Here is a 19,381-nt window from a genome sequence, read left to right as displayed (position 1 = left end):
ATTTCCCATGGGCGGGATAGGCCTCTTGGCCAGCTCCTTAAGGCTTTCGAACTCTCTCTCTTTATTTGCTCCCTTTTTGGTCTGGCCTTTGTGTTGACTGAGTCAATGTCACTTCACAGAAGTTGCTAAAGACCGTAGATGTACGAATGCACATCGAAGATCAAAGTGAAGAAGCAGTAAAGATTGGAGTTACACATTTTCCACATTTTCCTAAAATGGTCATGTATTGTAAATTCCCGATTTATTTCAAGCCATTGTAATATTGTTAATGTGTTACGGCTCAATAAGAGTTCCAAGATGTAAAGCATAGGTCACTTAGTGTACCTGGGGTGCATATACAACAAGTGTGGAGCCTCAAAGGTCCTGGGCGCCGGACATTACACATTTTAGACCTTGGCTAAGGTATAAAAGCCAACTTTGTAAAGTTTTGCTTAATTTTTGGATAATGCAATACACAGCGTGAGCTAACGGCACTCACTCCTCTCCTTCTTGCGCTTCCTACTCCCTCCCCGGTTGTCACATTGCAGTCGCGTTTGTTGCATTGCAACCACAAGTAAGAGCTCTACCATTGACGTAAGCAGTTCATAGTAATTCGTAGCTTTTGGCATCGCCGACCCGCGGCCTAATTTCATCATAACTAGGAATTTACACTTTCAAATAAAAAACTAAGCATAGGCGGGGTATTGGGGCATGATCGATAAGCATTTAGATGCATTTTGGATCGAAAACAACTAGGTCAAAAATCCACTGCTGTTAATAATCGCAATTTTGGAACTTGACCTAAAGTGGGATTTGAGACCATAAGCATGTATGCTTAGGTCTTATGAACATGTCCTAGAAGTTTCATTACGTTTGGATGTCATTTGATGTTGTAACGGATGTGATTTGTTTGTTGATGAGCGATTGGCTTTTGGTGATTTCAGTCACTTGAGTGTAGCTTGAGTTAGATGCGAGTTGTTAGTTGTTTTTCCGAGAGATTGACAACCTCTTGTAGCCTCTATGCACTAGTCGAGTCAGCTTCGTCCCATGGATTGACAATTTAATCGTGGTTCTTGCTAATACTGCAATAAGATAGGATGGTGAGGTTAGACATGCGTCCCATATTTGGCACCGGTGCCGGGGACGAATAGACCTTAACTAGGGAAAACAAGACTGTCGTGTGTAGTTGTCCATTAACTTCCTCTAGGTTCATCTGGAGTTAAACTTTCTCTTTAAAGCCGCATAACTTAAGATTGTCGTCCTTTGTTGTGTAGAGGTAGCTTGGAAGTAATCGTACTTGCTGAGTGCCTTTAGGATGGTAGGATTGTAGAATTAGATTAGGATTTTGAGATTGGTTGATAGACGAGACAAGTCTTAAGATCAAAGCTCAGATAAACATAAAAAACAAGAAAACTAGTGTTTGTGGGCACTTTCCACAACCCCTTTGCATGAGAATCTATGAGTTGGGTAAGTAGGATCCGAGGTGGATTTCAAAACATTGCTCTCTCTAAAGAATCAAGTATGAGTTGTTATTGGAAGTTGCAGAATTTCAGGTCTACGGCTAGAAATAGCACGAAAAGACTCCAAACCACTCAATCCGACTGGAGAGTAAGCTTAAAAGTTGTATGAACCATTGGGTAAGCTCAAGGACACTCTGAGGTAAAATTTTCAAGAGTTGACCAAAACTCAGATTATTTACTCTTTCTTGATATTTTAGGCCAAATTAAGTTTTGACTTGATTTGTAGGCTCAAAATAGATCATGAAAAGACTGCCTAATGAAAAAGTTCAAAAAAGTGTCAGTTTTGGGCCTAAAGTTAATAATCGTGATTATTAACTTTCAGCTCAGATCCGACCAAGGTTCATATCATTGACTCATTACATGTGTACAAACAACTTTTGTAAAGGCACAAAATATTTGGATCACCAAACTGGCAAAAATCTGGGTAAAAACTAAAGTATGTACTGACTTTTTGAAACTTGAGTTTAAATTGGGAAAAACTTTGTCCAAACTTGATGAAATTTGATTCATAGGCTTATATTGATGTGATAAACATGTGTACATGATCCCTTGACCAAAAAGATGCAAAAAGTTGCCAGTTGTAAATAATCGCGATTATTTACATTTACTCCATTTTTCAACTTTTTTGACCAAGTAAGCATACCACTAGTTTAACCATGTTGTAATAAGCCCACAAACCAAATTTGGTAAGATTTGGATCATTGAATTGAAAATTGTGACTAAATTTGCAAAGTCAGTTTGCAAACAGAAAATTGATGACCATTTGACCAAAACTTATCCAAACTTGATAGAAACTTGGCTAGAGACCTTAACTTGAGGTGCTTAACAGATCTATGTCAAGATTGGAACAAAAACTTGCAAAAATTTAGCTGGAGTAAATAATTGCGATTATTTACATGTGCTCCAAAAATTGACAATCTTGCATATTTGGGCATACCACAAGGTCAAGCATAGCAAGTAGACCTCACAAATCAATTTTGGTGAAATTTGGATCACAAAAGTGAGACTTAAGCCAGATTCTTGAAATCAGAGTCAGCGGACACGAAACAGTTGATAAACTTGATGAATCTTGTCCAAATTAAGTTTTAACTTGACTCAGAGACTCAAAATAGATCATAAAAAGACTGTCTAGTGAAAAAGTTGAAAAAATTGTTCATTTCAGGTCAAAAGTTAATAATCACGATTATTTACTTTTGGCTCAAAACTGATCAAGGTTGATACCAGAGACTCTATGCATGATTGCAAACATCTTTTGTGAAGGCTCATAGAGTTTGGATCACAAAACATGCTAAAAACTTGGTAAAAACTGAAATCTGTACTGATTGTCGAGAAATTGAGTCTGACTTGATGAATGTTGTTCAAATTAAATTTTAACTTGATTCATAGGCTCAAAATAGATCATGAAAAGACTGTCTAGTGAAAAAGTTAAAAAATTGTCCATTTTAGGTCAAAAGTTCATAATCCCGATTATTAACTTTTGGCTCAAAACTGATCAAGGTTGATACCAGAGACTCTATGTATGATTACAAACATCTTTTGTGAAGGCTCATGACGTTTGGATCACAAAACATACCAAAACCTTGATAAAAACTGAAATCTGTAATAAATGTCGAGAACTTGAGTGTGACTTGGTAAATCTTGTTCAAATTCAGTGAAACTAGACTCATAGGCTTATACTGATGTGTTAAACAAGTGTACATGCTCAGATGACCAAAAATATGCAAAAAATTACCAAAAGTAAATAATCACGATTATTTACTTTTGAGAATAAAAAAGTTCACAAAAAAAAACCTGTAGTAATTTGCTCCAGAATTGAGAAATTTTGCCTAACTGAGTATACCACAGGGTCAAGCACATAAAGTAGACTCCACAAATCAAAGTTGGTGAAATTTGGATCACAAAATTGAGACTTAAGCCAGATTCTTGGAAGCAGAGTTTGCGGACACTAAACAATTGATAACTTGGACAAATCTTGATCAGACTCAACCAAACTTGTCCAGGGACCACAACAAGGTAATACTTGGCAAAATAAGCCAAAAAATTTTAGAAACTGAGAAAAGTAAATAATTGGGATTATTTACTTTTGAGCCCTAGAAACAAGATTTTGGACTTTCAAGCTTGTATAGTGTTTGAACAACATAATACAAGGCCACTGACCAAGTTTGGGTTCCATCGGATCAAAATTAATACATGATAACTCAGTTTTCAAGTTGCAGATTATTCCTTTAGCTCCTTGCAATGATAGAATTTGGAAATCTCAATTGCTGACTCACTTAGCTTAGATTGAAGAACCAGGTTGCAGGCAAAGAATTGGGAGCTTGACAAGAGCTGAATTCAAGTCAAGTGGAAAAAAACAGATAACAATCTAATCTGCAGGTTAGGTTATTCAAGGCCTAGATTTTCATCATTTCAAAGGCTGCAATCAATTTTAACACTTTCGAGCTAGAATTAATCAACTCTTGTGAGTCTGCCCAAAAGTACTTTGGCAAAAGCTGTCTTATCAAACCCGAGCAGAATTTTTTTTGCTAATCAATACCAGAATCTGCTAGGAGACAGTTTTTACAGAACCAGTCGACATAGACTCATCTCGAGCTGAGAGTTCAAGTACAGTAGAGAAAGCCAGTAGCAGTGGTAACACAGGTACAAGTGTAACAGAGCAGATTTTATAGCTTTATGGCTACAATGGAGATAAAGTATTGTATACAGATTCAAAAGGCCATAGATACTTGATGAACAACAAAAGCAACACAGGAGCTAAGATCCTATTGATCAGAGTAAAACCAGATTCAGAGAACTCCCAGATGTTCATAGACTTCAGTGGAGTCAGGTATTGCAAGCTCAAAGATGAAGTGCATATAGAAGTTCAGAAAGTCGACCCAAGTGTTTACCCAGAAATCTGCACAAGCCAACAAAACATACAGTTGGTGCATATGCAATCATGGTAATTATACATAACTTACAGTGGTCAGATCTATAGTCGAGATCCAGAATTGCAAGATCCAACAGATCAACCAATAGAAGCCAGTCTAATTGGAGAATCAAGCCAAAGACAGTACCAAGGTCAAGATGGAGCTGTCTACAGCTTGATGCTTAGTGTTTTAAAAGGAAATGCTGACAACTTGGCAAGCATAGAAGCAAAAACTTCTCAGCATGAGCTTGACATGATAGAGCCAGTTGAAATACCACCAGTCATGGCATATTGCCCAGATTGTGGACACAAAGGTGGACATTTTACTGAAGATTGGCCAAGAAATCCAGACAACAGGGACATATCAACTGCCAAGCAAGGTACAGAGAAGATTGGAAATGAAAATCTAGATGTAAGTGCATTTAAATCGTCACTTTTAATGCAATTAGAAGATTCTGCATTACCATTAGAAGCACAATTCAAAACACTACAAGTTCAAAATCAGCATAAAGATGCACATGCACCTGAAAAGCTTAAAATTGATTCTTTGAACAATAAATTCTTGCATGAATTTAGTAGAGGTGTCAAGATATCACCAAAGGGTGAAAAGACGGTTAGGTTTGCAAATAATTCTGCATCCACTGCCACAAGTGTGCAATCATTCACGAGTCTAAGGGACACATCAAACAGAATGATGTTAGCTTTGTATGGTACACACAATTCATATGCGCACTATGTGGACCAAAAAGGAAAACTGTACAAAAAGGATCAATTAGTGTTTGAACGACACACATACCAACTCATGGAAGTGAGTCTAGTGATAGATAAAAAAGGATGGTTCATTTCAGAGGAAAGAATCTATTATAGCCCATCCTCTCTAGAGCTGAAGGATATTACCCGAGTGAGCCCAGAAATCCGTCCAGAGCCAAATTCTCCTCCATTAGAAATCAAGATTCGATGTTGTGACCAAACGAGCATATACTTTGACCAAAATAGTCGTATAGATATAGACGAGAGTCTAGAATCTATGATGCCTTGGGTCCTGAAACCACAGAAGCTCATATCATAGGAGACCCATGGGATAGACAATATCAGGGCAAAGGTAATGCTATATATAGCTTGACTTGGGGAATAATTTGTCATGTTTCACGAAGATACATAGGAAACTATGCAAAAGGTTTACAGATGCCGAACATCAACAATGCTACTTAAAGTGTACCTTCACAATCTTAAAAGGTGAGACTCAACAAGAGCCAAACATTTTTGAGCTCTCACAATGAAGCAGGCTATAGTGATCACCCTAGGAAGGGGGGAGCTGCAAATTCATCAAGCTCAGCTCTAGTACCAGAAAATTCTACACCAGTTAGAAGCCCAAGAACTTCTAGCCAGTAGACCCCTTCAAAGCAAAAACCATTGGAAGACCATATGGTTGTTGAAAGTTTTCCATTGACCCAGAAACCATCAAAATCTGTAGAAAAATTCTTCTATGAAGATCATTGGGGACAAAAGTTTCAGTTGATCTCCATAAGTCAGAGTCAAAAACCGACAAATCCCATAGTGCTCAAGCAATTGCATGAGACCAAGCTCGCATATGCATATCGAGATGCAAATGGCAATGATTCTCAGCATGTTCGTGACCTTGTACAAGCCCCTACGGATACTAAACCTGAAGTCAAGGACTATCTGAAGATGATGCAAAGCCTCAAGCTGCCAGAACAGGTGGCACAAAAGTCAAAGTCAATGGGACCTAAAGTCCATAAGGCTACACAAAGGTCACCACCAAAATCTCCTTCGAAGAGACAAATTCTGCCAGAAAGTATAGTGGATCTATTAAGATCAAAGGTTACTTAGATGAAGGTAGACAATGCTCAACAGTTGCAACAAAAAGGTGCGGTATTACAACAAAACGAGCCAACATCAATTGAAGCAGGTGATCAAAGCAAAGAAGATGCAGATAAAGCTCAACCAAAGGACACTTCCACAACAAAAGCAGTCAATAAAGAAAGAAATCCTAAGACGATCAAGTGCAACATTGTTGGTGAGAATGAAGAAAAGCTGTCAAAAGAAGTAAAGCTAGATTTTCATCTAGATAAGAAACTCATGTCCTTTCGCACTTGGAAAAGATGTGGCCAACCACAGGTAGGAGATGCTCCCGAATTTGTGAGCATATCAGGAAACAAACGAGTAGAATGCTGGGGAATCATCTCCATCACCATTGAAGTAAGTTCACAGATCATCATAGCCCAATGTCACGTGATCACAACAAAGGATATGCCAAATGACATCATAATGGGAATGCCAATGGCCCAAAAGGTCCTAGAGATACAGAATGTAAACAGGATTTAGTCTAATGAGACAACAAAGAATGAAGACCAAGACTGGTGACCCGTGGACGACAACACAAAGTCCTCAAGCACACTTAAAATGGAGACCGATGCCAAAGAAAAGCTTATTGAAGATGATTCATCTCCATCAAACAGAACTTTAGAAGAGCTTAAAGCAAATTAGGCAATAGCAAGTTCAGATCAAATAGAACAAATAGCAACCACGAAAGCTATTGAGCCAGAGGTAAAGAAGGCAAATCTTGCAGACAAAGGCAAGGCCAAAGTGGACACCGATTAGCAAAGAAGAGGTGACAACATATGCCTCTACATCAAAGAACCCTCATGGATCAGCTTCTTCAAGCAAGACAGGATTTCAAAATTTCAAGTCAAGTGCTGACCCAACTGAAACCTCTAAGGAGACACCCAGAAAAGCAAAGATCTATCAACCAAAGTACTCAAGAAAGCAAAGCAAAGTCAAGCAAGTGTTTGTTCCGAGCAATTTAGTTAAAGTCAATGATCTGGTTTGGATTAAGGACGAGAAATTAACATAGAAAGACAAACACATGGGATGGATAGCATCACAATGGAGCTTAAAACAACAGGAGTACTATGGAGGTAATAGACAGATATGGGTGCCAAAATTGTAGGTTAGGGCATATGAAGTGAAGTCAAGACCCTCCCAAGAAGAAGGCCCACAAGGTATCAACCACGACAATATCCTAGGATACCTAAGAAGCAGGTATATAGCAAAAAAACATCAAAAGATGCTAAAGTCAACCACAATTTGCAAGAAGATACAGAACAAAGACGGATCTCAAAGAATGTTCCTGTTCGACAAGAATTTTACATAGGCTATACAAAGATTTGGCTACCAATCAACCACAAGCCAATTGCAGCTACACAAGACCTTCATGAAGATCTCAAGAGCTCAACAAAGCCAACAATGGAGATATAAAGGTCATCAAGAGATTTGGATTCCTAAATCTTCCAATGCTCCTAGTCAAAAGGCAGATGCCGACAGCCAACAAAGGCCTTCAAAAACATCAAAGACTCCTATCAACAGGCCTACTTGGAGAATCAAACGAATAATGGAGTCTTCACAGTCAAAGAAGGACAATCCAACCAACGATGCAAATTCAAAGATGATAAAACAGGTATGGCAAAAGAAATCTTCGATGCCAACTTGGTCCTTTAATAATCCTCTTTTTGAGGATTCAAGCTTACTTTTACTTGAAGAAATGTTTGTAGTAAGCTCAAGAATGTAAAAAGTCAAGTTGCCAAGGTGCAAAAAACACTCTTTGGCATAGTCAGAGTCGGGTTGCTGAGCCATAAAATGAGCAAAGCATTAGTCCCAAAGCTTCAAGTCATATTAAACTTTGTGCTAAGAGTCGTAGTTATTAGGCTTACGCTCAATCTGGAAGAGTTGAGCATATCTAAAGTCATGTTGCTCATGCTGGATGAGATAAACATAAGAGTTGAAGTCTATTAACTTACAATTGGTGGAGTGTCATAGAGTCCAACACTCATGCACAGTGCACAGTAAGATGAGAGCACATATCCTTGTCAATAAAAACCATTCTTAAAGGGATGCTAGCTTGCAATGCCATGTCACATGATTTTATAGCTACACCATCTTTCTGAAGAACCCCTCAAAATCTTTCTTGCACAACATATTGTTTTCCATGCATTTCTATGTATGAATAAATAGGATGTCCCATCATTGGACATATGCATTAGACACTCTTTTTGCTTCCACCTATGCACCTTGAGTGGACTAGAATAGGCAACAAACCAATGTCATGCTAACCAACAAAGCCATGCAATGAAGTCACTACGGAGCGAATAATAGGCTTGGAGACTGCCCAACACTCCCTATCGCTTGGTGTTGATCCTGCTGTTAAAGTCCTTACATACGCTAGCAAAAATCTTGGGGCATAATAACCGACAAAAGAAAGACAAGTCATGCAATAAGTCACTACGGAGCGAATAGTAGGCTTGGGGATTGCCCAACCCTCCCTTTCACTTGGTGCTGACCTTGATGTAACCGACAATGAAGACCATGGTGATGTGATCACAAAAAATACAGTTGAGTCACTACTACTGAGAAAATAGGAAGCTTGGGGATTGCCTAACGTTCCCTATCGCTTGGTGTTGACCTTGCTCTTAAAGTACATACAACAGTTGAGTCAATACGGTGCGAATAGGATGCTTGGGGACTGCCCAACGTTCCCTATCGCTTGGTACTGACCTTGGGGTTAAAATCATTTCATGCAATAGTGAAGTCAGCATCGAGCGAACAGGAGGCTTGGTGATTGCCCAATGCTCCCCATCGCTTGGTGTTGACCTTGGCAAATTGACGTCGGCCTAGTACACTTCCACGGATATCACATTTTTTATTTCCATATCTATCAGTGAATAATCCCTTCAGTACTTTATTAATATTTTCCATGCTAATAAGTGCTCCAATAATGTACATATCCCAAAGGCACTTTTTTTCCATTGGGTTTTTTCCCTTTGGTCATCCAGGTATTAGACCCTAATTTAGAACCTCATCATTCTACTTCCCTTGTACATACTTTTCATCAATAAACAACAGCCTCATCATTATGCTATAACAACAAACAAATGCAACATCATCTCACATCAGACACATTTGGACCAATGAAGATGCTGTAGAAAATTGAACCTCATCAACAAATTCAACGAAATATGAAGACAACCAGTGCATCAACAACCAATCAAAAACCTTCCACAGCCTCCACGGACACCTTTCAAAAGTGCCCGAGGACGGGCATTAAAATTGGAAGGGGGGAATTTTAACTCAGTCAATGTCAGTTTAACAGAAGCTGCTAAAGACCGAAGACGTACGAATGCGCATCGAAGATCAAAGTGAAGAAGCAGTAAAGATTGGAGTCACACATTTTCCACATTTTCCTAAAATGGTCATGTATTGTTAATGTGTTATGGGCTCAAGAAGAGTTCCAAGATGTAAAGCATAGGTGACTTAGTGTACCTGGGGTGCAGATACAACAAGTGTGGAGCCTCAAAGGCCTTGGGTGCCCGACATTACACATTTTAGACCTTGGCTAAGGTATAAAAGCCAACTTTATAAAGTTTTGATTAAGTTTTGGATAATGAAATACACAGCGTGAGCTAATGGCACTCACTCCTCTCCTTCTTGCGCTTCCTACTCCCTCTCCGATTGTCACATTGCAATCGCGTTTGTTGCATTGCAACCGCAGGTAAGAGCTCTTCGCATTGACGTAAGTAGTTCACAGTAATTCGTAGCTTTAGGCGTTGCCAACCAGCGGCCTAATTTCATCATAACTAGGAATTGACACTTTCAAATAAAAAACTAAGCATAGGCGAGATATTGGGGCATCATTGCTAAGCATTTAGATGCATTTTGGGTCGAAAATGACTAGGTAAAAAATACACTGTTGTTAATAATCGTGATTTTGGAACTTGACCTAAGTGGGATTTGAGACCATAAACATGTGTGCTTAGGTCTTATAAACATGTCCTAGAAGTTTTGTTACGTTTGGATGTCATTTGATGCTGTAATGGATGTGATTTGTTTGCTGATGAGCGATTAGCTTTTGGTGATTTCAGTCACTTGAGTGTAGCTTGAGTTAGATGTGAGTTGTTAGTTGTTTTCCGAGAGATTGACAACCTCTTGTAGCCTCTATGCACTAGTAGAGTCAGCTTCGTCCCATGTATTGACAATTTAATCGTGGTTCTCGCTAATACTGCAAAAAGATAGGATAGTGAGGTTAGACATGCCTTCCACACTTTGGGCTCTTTATCTCTCTTCACCGCCCGTGAGAGCCCCCCCTTGACCAGCCTCTTGATGCTTCTCCCACTCTCTTGCTATCCACTGGAAGGACCCCTCCCCTTTGGAATGTTCTCAAATTGTCTCTCTCTCTGCCCCCCCTCCTCGAGCGTTAGCGACATCGCTATTGGGGTGTGCCTTTTGCCTTCACTCTCAAAAAAGACAGGGCCGCGAGATGAGCCCTCAGAGGGTGCCACATCACCACTGTACAAACCGCCGCCGGCGATTGGGCGCCATCACCTACGCCACCAGCCCAGCGGGCGCGTGAGACCAAAACATCGCCCAGCGCCGCCCCTGCAAGGACGCGCGCCGCCAACACACAGCGCCCATTAAGGGCAGTCATTGCCAGGGCATCACGGAGCTCCCCTCACCCCTCGACATAAGACAATGGGCTTCATGCCCCAGCCCTTATACTGTCACATGCGGATCCAGGTCCTCGCATAGGGGATTATTGTCCGCCACGTGGCAGTCCCAGATCAATCCACCTTTTCAAGGTTCCAAGATCCCCTTAAAATCTTCAAAAAAACCCATTTCTGCTTCCCAACTTGCAGTGCTTGCCAACTATCTTCTAATGATCCGACTCCCAAGCAGTCAAGGCCAATTGAGACCTTGTATCTCCAGCTCCAAGCCGCATAACTCTTGCCTCATCCAAAATCTAGGAATACCTCGAACCGAGGCCGCAAAAAGTGAGAACTTTCATCTGCAATCAACCTTGGACAAGTGCACCCAATCTTCCAGCTTCTACATCTTTCCGCTCCGGGCTCTGTTTGACGTGTAATCAACTCCTACTAGCTCCGTATGATGCATACCCTGCTCTAGAACCTTGTCGAGGCTCAAAAGACGCCGGATGGCAGGATTGCCCAGGTGGTCAGCAGGTGGGCACCAACCTAGCCCCCGACAAAACTTCAACTGACAATAATTTACAATCCGTAACTCTAATCTGCAACCTGAAAAGATAGGTGGGATCCATAAATAGAGCGCTACACACCTATACCCTGACATCCACTCGGACCACCTGTCTCCAGTTGCCTTGTCCGGCAAGAATCTGCAACACATTGAACCTTCAACCTTCAATATCTTGGGCTCTGTAGCTCGGTTTGATGAGCCGTTTGGACCTGCTCCTTCAACATTTCAAGCTCTACATTCCTAGACCCAAAAGCTGCACCTCACATCTCCTTATTTGCTACTCAAATTAGCCCCTTATGGAGCCCTTCTTGGCCTATAAGCTGCATTAGGCATGCATTTTCGCTATTGCCTGTCAGCCCATGATCTTCCTAGATGCTCCAACCTTTTGCCAAGCTTCTACTAGCCTGCACATATTTTTCCATGCCACCTTCTAGGGTTGACACACTTTGGCTGTACCAACGGTCACCCTCTACATCTCCATTGATGTCAAGGCCACCCTCATAATTGCATTGAGTATATTTCAATTTTAATGCCCTGCACATATACCTATACATACACACACAGACTTGTGTGTGTGTGCGTGTGTTGCAAGGTTGTGGTACAACGCGAGAGCATGGTTCATGTTACGGGGACAATGTGAACAGAAAATGTACACAAGGCTCCTCACATTGTGCAGTGATAGGCAATCGTGAAAGGAATGGCACTGTGGCGGAAACGTAAGTGAGCCGTTCTTGATATGATCAATAGGTTAATTATAAGGAGAGATTAGAGAGAGATTGACACTAATACAAGTAGCACATCATAGGGTGAAAAGTGGATACAAAGTGTGTAGCTTTGGGCTTCTTATATAGAGTTGGGAGAAGGCATCTAGTGACTAATCGATGATGTTCAGGTCCGCCTTTTAAATTCAGCCCACCTCTCTCTGTGGAACCCCCCTTCTTGTCGGCAATTCTCAAGTGCATTGCGTGTGAACGAGCACTTGATGATCAAAATAAAATCAAAACTCCCGTAAAAGGTTTCACGTGAAACAATCAATCTTGCATGGTAAGGAGTCTTTGTCCCCAAGTACTGCTGGAGCCACTGGCAATCATTTCCCCTCCATCATTTTCTTCTCGTATGGCTCCACTTTTAAATTATTAGAAGCTGTATATTAGTAAATTAAAGGGGCACTCAATGGTTTGTACAACCATGGCCGCCACCTTTCTTACAAAAGAAAATAGAGGGGCCTCCTCCTCATTATCACCTCTCCCCACCTTGTCCTCTTCCATCCATGGAGGCCCCCCTCCCCTCCTTCTCTCTCTCTCTCTCTCTCTCACACACACACACACACACACACACACACACACACACACACACACACACACACACTGGTATACTGTTCATAAGTTATATTGGTTTAAAAAGAAAAACTTCCAAAAAGAAAACAACCCCTCCCTCCCCTTGTTTCTCTTTTTGCCTGGACCATACTAGGTCAAACTTAAGAAATTGGTTTTAAAAAAATAGACCACTACTACAGGGGGGCCAAGCCCTTGAATGTATTATGATGCTCTGTACACCTGGAGAGTCGAGCGTGATCAATATTGTCTGCTCTCATGGCGTAGTGAAGGCGGCCTTCTTCCCCCCTGACTATCGATCTCCATTGATGGCCATAGGCGTGAAACTCTATGCTATCACACACTCATGGTGGAGTGCGGCCTAGCTCTCTCGATACCTTGGCACAACATACGGACAAGACCTACCTCCTCCTGCTATAAAAACTTCCAAAAAGAAAACAACCCCCCCCTCCCCTTGTTTCTCTTTTTTCTTGGACCATACTAGGTCAAACTTAAGAAATTGGTTTTAAAAAAATAGACCACTACTACCGGGGGACCAAGCCCTTGAATGTATTATGATGCTCTGTACTTCTGGAGAGTCGAGCGTGATCAATATTGTCTGCTCTCATGGCGTAGTGAAGGCGGCCTTCTTCCCCCCTGACTATCGATCTCCATTGATGGCCATAGGCGTGAAACTCTATGCTATCACACACTCATGGTGGAGTGCGGCCTAGCTCTCTCGATACCTTGGCACAACATACGGACAAGACCTACCTCCTCCTGCTATAAAAACTTCCAAAAAGAAAACAACCCCCCCCTCCCCTTGTTTCTCTTTTTGCTTGGACCATACTAGGTCAAACTTAAGAAATTGGTTTTAAAAAAATAGACCACTACTACCGGGGGACCAAGCCCTTGAATGTATTATGATGCTCTGTACTTCTGGAGAGTCGAGCGTGATCAATATTGTCTGCTCTCATGGCGTAGTGAAGGCGGCCTTCTTCCCCCCTGACTATCGATCTCCATTGATGGCCATAGGCGTGAAACTCTATGCTATCACACACTCATGGTGGAGTGCGGCCTAGCTCTCTCGATACCTTGGCACAACATACGGACAAGACCTACCTCCTCCTGCTATAAAAACAGGTGAGGGCGCATCTCTGCCCCTCACTTAGCCATTGTGGGTGTTTTGAGTAATTTTGTGAAACACCTCTTGTCTGCTTTACTACTAATAGCCGTTTTTCAGCTCTCCATAATTTCCATAGTAAGTTACTCCACCCTACCAAATTCACCCAAACGCTATGGCTATCCCTACCATTTCACTGTACATAGGCGTGTGTGAGTTAGGGGGCTTTTCCCATATCTTCTTAAAAACCCTCAGCTAGCTAGTCACTGGGCTAGTTGAGCCAAAAAAATAAAAAATAAATAAAAAAATAAAAGTATATTATGGCCTCTTTGTGTGTAAATATTTCATTGTATATATGGCCTAAATATAGGGATTTTTTATAATTATTTTGGTATTTTATTTAAATATTTCTACTTAGGTGTGTGTTTTATTAAACCTATGTACACCTTCTTTCATCCTCTTACACCATAATTATATTTTTTGCCAATATGTACATACTCTAACCTCATATTTTTCCTTTATACAAATCACTCCCACATTTTCACCTTCACCCTCGTGAAAACAAAAAATTGATTTCTACTCATTGGTTATGTTTATTATATTATTTACTAGCACACCTTTTCCTCTTTCACCCAAAATAATTCAAGGAGGGACCATATCATATAATTCCAATATCTTTCCATATCCATGACTCCTCCATATTTTTATTATTATTTTTACTCATTATTTTAACACCATGTGCTCATTGAGCTAAAGTCCATGAATAGTCCATACACTAGTCCCACCATGTATATATTTCTTTATTCACCAATAATCCTCCTCCATGCATGGGTCAAGGGCAACTTGGATGCTTTGTATTATAATATGACAAAGGAGGGGCTCACTCTTGGATGCATTGTACAAATTCAACAAAGGAGGGGGCCACTAAAAGACTTTTGCAGGTATAAAAACAGGCTTTTTGGTGAGAATTTTGGCACCTATCTCCACTCCGAATTTGGAGCGGTGGTCAAAAGAGAAAATGTATCCCACGCTCTGAATAGTCACCTCAAATTTTTTCATGATTTTTGGAGCTATCAGCGGTGAGCTATGATTTTTTGAGTGGACCCCAGTCTGCCCACTTTTCTCACAAGTAGCCCTTAGTCTTCTCTCACCCTTCCACACACCTACTCACTCTTACACATACCTCCCTCTCCTTCTCTCACTCAAACCTGCAATTTCCATGGCTTCTCCCACCCTCTTCACCATTACCCTTCTCTCTCATCCCTATAGTTCTTTTATGAACCTCTACATACATACACCCTCTCCATGTCTCTCTCTATTGCTTCTATGTTACAATTTCATTTACCTCTCCTAAAAATATCTAAAATTCAGCATCTTAACCATGATAACTTCTGCAAATTGAGGATTTTTCATCAACAAATCCTCTTTTCATCGTGGTGGTCAACCGTGGCGGCGGCGTAAAGAAGCGAAGAAGAAGAAGAAGACCAGCGGTCATTTTTTCCACAATCTACACAAGGGTGAGTTCAAGCTTCTTAAACGCTTCACCATCTCAATGATTCTCTTTTAATTCACCCCTCTTACTTCATCAAATCAACTCATCCTACCCATTGTAAATGTATCACTAACAATTCTAGTGATTATTACCACTAACAACTAACTTCTCTTGTAAAAATGCACCCACACTATCAACATATGGAGTAGGCAACCGCACAAGTAAACCAAATTCACTCACTCCCATGGAAGTTTCTTTCCTTTCACCACATCAATAATTCTCTTACTTGAGACCACATCCATGTGACTCAAGAGAAAAGAGAGACCCCATTCTCATTTGAAATTCATAAAAATTCATAATCCTTGATCTTTCCTAATAAAATTGATTAGGCTTAATCCTAATCAATGCTTCTAAAACCTATAAATAGAACCCATTCCTCCTTGTAAAAGACATCACTATACCATTGCACACTAGATTGAGCGTATCACACGCCAGTTCTATCTTGGTTGTAAAGAGAGAGTAAGCTTTCTATACACCACCACCTTGGTGCATAGAAAAGCTTGAGCTAGTTTGAGTGAGTGCGAGTAGAAGATATTCTTCCTACCATTGTTGTATCTACCCCAACATCAATGAATTGGTAGTTTTGGGTGCAATTCATGTCCAAAGGCTCACGCTTCTCCTCCAATTTGGCTTGGCAAACTCGTTCAGCTTCATAAGGTGACTTGTTTCATTGAAGGTTGTTGTTTTGTTGCTTGTGATTCATTGGCTATTGTTTGGCTACCATTGTAAGAGGGTGGATGGTGAGAGGGCTCCCATAACCCTAAGACAATGTGCTAGTGATGCTATAACCAAATCTTGTCACTTGATTCCACAAGCTCTAAGTTCCTTTTTGTGCAAAATATAAAGTTGAAGCTAAGTTGTACACCATCTCTCTCTCTCTCTCTCTCTCGTGTTTTAGTGTGTGAGAGTGTTCCATTGGTGTTAGGGTTAGTGTAAATTCCTTGCTTGTTTGTGGGTTGCTCTAACGATTCTCCTCTTTTGCGTCCTAGTTCGCTCTTAAACTAGGTGGTGCCCCTTGTGTAGTTGGGATTTGGCTGTGGGTTTGTTGTTTTGGTTTGTGTTGTGTTGTGCCCCAGCCCCATTGAGCAGCACGGGAGCCTTGAAGGGTGTCTAGAGGTTGCTCTTCTTGTTGCCCGCCCCGGACCGCCTCACTACCAAGGAGAATGGAGCTCTCCCCGCAGGTGACTCAGGTGTTCATTCTTACCCCTGCTAAGTTTGCTGGTTTACTGCACTATTTATGCATGATTAAAAAGCTTCTAAATTAGGAAAAGTGGTCCTACCTTATGCATGTTGCAAGCACACATACTATGCAATAAAAACTATGGCTATGGTAGTCTTGTAAACTGTTTGCAAACCGAGTTTTCTGTTGCTCCTCCTGGCTGGTTAGGGCACCTCTATGGTTTACTATCGGGGACTGTCCGGCTCTACATATTAAGATGGGATGGCATCTCTTGGGCAGATCAATGGAAGTGTCTGGGTGTAACAACTATGGCATATTTTCGTGGGTAGTGGTTGTTTTGCTGCTTTATTTGAAAAGGAACTTTGGGTAGTTAAGCTCGTTACTGCATATAATTTTATGAATGGGTTTTTTCATAACCAAGCTCTTGTCTGCTTGTATTGAAAACACTGTACATGGAAAAAATATGCTAGGCCTAGGTATTATTGATGGCCTTGGGATCACTTGTGCATAAAAAACGACGGTCGGTGTTTTTGATTGAAAGTACAACTTGCATAGAAGCCGACGCTTGGCACAGTATGATGAAATGGCTCTGTAAATAGCCGCCGCTGAAGGACTTCACCTCTGCATAAATTATTATGTGTGTGTGTGGCAGTATGTATGTGTGTATGTGGTTGGGAGTATGATGGTTGGCTTGGCTTAATGGCCGTTCTTAACATCTGCTACATCTAGATATTTACGTTGCTTGACAGAAAACTAGTTCTTTGTCCCGATTATGTAAATGGAAGCAACATTTTGGTGATGACCTACTGGTCACTTGGCTCTGACTCTAGCCGCTGCAGGAAAAAAACCAGCATATTGGTTGGTTCTGTCGCTGTTTTAACTGGTTCTTTTGGCCGGACACTACAGTCCGTGCTAACTTGGCATTTTTTAGAAGGTAAGTATACAGCAGTTAATTATTTTTTTCGGCCAAAAAAAAGGGCTATGTAGAGCCGGACACTACTGTTCTTAAATTCCGCTAATGAGTTATGGATATGAAGGTAGGTATATGGTCGGGTTTTGTTTCGGCTTGGATATAGCTTCCAAGCTATTGCTCTTAAAAATGAGGTTCTACTCCAAAAAAAAGAGAGGGAGTCTTGCTACTCTGTTGACAGGTTACACTGGTGTCTTATTGCTTATATAAAATGAGGTAGTCATCATCATCATTTGATACCTTTTGTTGACAAAAAGTAGTCGGATTTCACATCTCTTTGTATAAAGAAATACCTTTGATACCATGGGTTTACTGATTTTGAAGGTAAGTATATGGTTGCTTTTTTAAGCATAGCTACTGTGCTATGGCTCTTGAAATAATTTGACTTTTGATGGACTTCACTATTTAGAAGATAGATTGTAAAGTAATAAGAAAGACTGCTAACATACCAGTTCTAAATGAAAAAACTAGCTTGTCTAAAGTAATTAAAACCTATAAGATGGACATGGATAACAACTGATATAGTCCATTGATACCTGTAAAACACATCCAAGGCTAACAGAATTGTTGTTTTGTTTGGATGGATGCAGGTAAGGACTCTATCTTATCTTGGATAGCTTTCTTTTCTTTGGCAAGCAACCTTTCTGTAATGAAATACTCATTGAGGAACAGGGAAGTTCTTTTACTTCTAGTCTTACTGAAAGAGGATCTCTTTCCTACAATCATTGTACCTAAATAATTCTAATACTGAGTTATTTTTGTACATATCAGTTCATTATTCCTTGGCCAGCTGTCTTTTGAATGTAAAAATTCAATTATGTCTTATTAGTTAAGATTTAAACAGCTATACACACACACACACACACACACACACACACACACACACACACACACACACACACACACACACACACACTCTTGGCTGAAATTTTCACTTTTTTGTACCTTCTCTCTCTCTCTCTCTCTCTCTCTCTTTGACAAACAAAAAAACTTTATCTCCCTTCTACACACACACACACACACACACACACACACACACACACACACACACACACACACACACACACACACACACACACACACACACACTTCTCTCTCACTTTCATGTCTTTCTCCAAGCTCTCCATAGCTGAAATTGTTGTTTTTTCAGCCCCCCCACACACATACACACTCACATACACATACACACACACAACCTACTCATCAACACACATCCCACTCTCACAATCACAACCAAATGCTCTCACAAATCAGCCCATAAGCTGAAAATAGTTAAATTACAGCCACCATCATTCACACACATGTGCACACTCTCATACATACGCACCTTGCGCCAAAGACTTCAATGAAATGACGGCAACCTTCATGATCGCCATTCGATTATGACCACTACAATGACATGATGCAAAGAAGCCTTGCTCGAGGAAGCTTCAAGTTACGGAAGTGTCAATTAGGTGGGCCATGCCTATCTCTTGTGAACGGCAACAGCAACCCTTGTAATCATATTTTTTTACTCTACACCTACGCCCCTCATAATGTCTCTTCTTGTAATGAAAATAGGATTATTGTATATATTTTACTCTACACCTATGCCCCTCATAATCTCTCTCTTCTTGTAATGAAAATAGGATCATTGTATATATTTTACTCTAGATTTGAAATCTAGGGTATGAGTAAGAGAAACAAAGCCATATTAAATGAGGTCTTGGCCAAAGTTAGAGCCACTACGGCGATAAGTGGCGGATTTATCTTCTCCACAACGACAAACCACCCT

This window comes from Adiantum capillus-veneris, chromosome 5 (assembly GCF_014529385.1).
Source record: "Adiantum capillus-veneris isolate H3 chromosome 5, ASM1452938v2, whole genome shotgun sequence".
In the NCBI taxonomy this organism is placed as follows: domain Eukaryota; kingdom Viridiplantae; phylum Streptophyta; class Polypodiopsida; order Polypodiales; family Pteridaceae; genus Adiantum; species Adiantum capillus-veneris.
The sequence above is the reverse complement of the archived record's forward strand: the minus strand, read 5'-3'. Positions refer to the sequence as shown.